Below are 1,114 nucleotides of genomic sequence, written 5' to 3' on the forward strand. Positions count from 1 at the left end.
TTGCTTACAAAACCTAAAAGATAACATCAGAAATAAGTTCCTATATGAACTACAGTGAAAATACCAGAGGAACTCTACCACAAAAATAAGGTTTGCAAAAAAATAAAAGACAAAAAACCAAAACCAAAACCAAAAACAGTTTAGAGCCAGGAGTGGTGGCTTGAAAAAACAAAAAACAGTTTAGAGCCAGGAGTGGGATTACACCTGTAATCCGAGCACTGGGGAGGCTGAGGCAGGAGGATCGCCATGAGTTTAAGGCCAGCCTGGGCTACATAGCAAGACCCTGTCTCAAAAACAAAAAACAAAACAAAATGGAAAAAACCCAAAACTAAGCTTTGCTTCAACTGCCACACCCAAGGCAGTCCTCACACAACAGCTGCACGTTCCATGCACGACTTGCTTATACTAACAGCACATGTACTTAGCTTTCCTTCATATGTGGCAGTCTTATCATCTCTCTCTTTTTTTCATCTCTCTTCCTGTTTTGTCAGGAGCTTCCTGCTATATTGTACAACATGCACTTAGCAGGGAAACAAGATGTCAATAAAATAAAATATCAAATATATAATGAGTGCTTAGAATAGACATTAATATTTTCACATCGGCTGTTTACTTGCTTACAAAACCTGAGAGATAACATCAAAAATAAAAAGCTTTGTGAACTATAATGTAAATACAAATAGAAGTCTCCCATAGAAATAAGCTTTGCTTCAACTGTCACACCCGAGGCAGTTGTCACACATGACAGCATCATGTTCCGTACACAAGTATTGCTTACACCGATAACATGTATGTTTTGTTTTCCAGTCCTTTTTCTATTTTAAAGAGAAAAGAACAAAAACAAATTAACAAACGGAAAGACATAAACAAAACAACACAAAAACAATAAATATGATACAGAATTTCAGACAAGGTGATAGGAAATTAACAATGGTTGTTGTATTACATATTCTTATCTTCAAAGTGGTTACTCAGATAACCAGATATAGGCATGTAAGATTGATCAAGCTATTAAACATTAACTGTTCCTTTCAATAAATCAATAGAAATTAGTAGTACAATTATCTTAGCTATCTTGTATATATATATATATATATATATATTTTTTTTTTTT

This window comes from Chinchilla lanigera, unplaced genomic scaffold (genome assembly GCF_000276665.1).
Source record: "Chinchilla lanigera isolate Chin_1 unplaced genomic scaffold, ChiLan1.0 scaffold00085, whole genome shotgun sequence".
Lineage (NCBI taxonomy): Eukaryota > Metazoa > Chordata > Mammalia > Rodentia > Chinchillidae > Chinchilla > Chinchilla lanigera.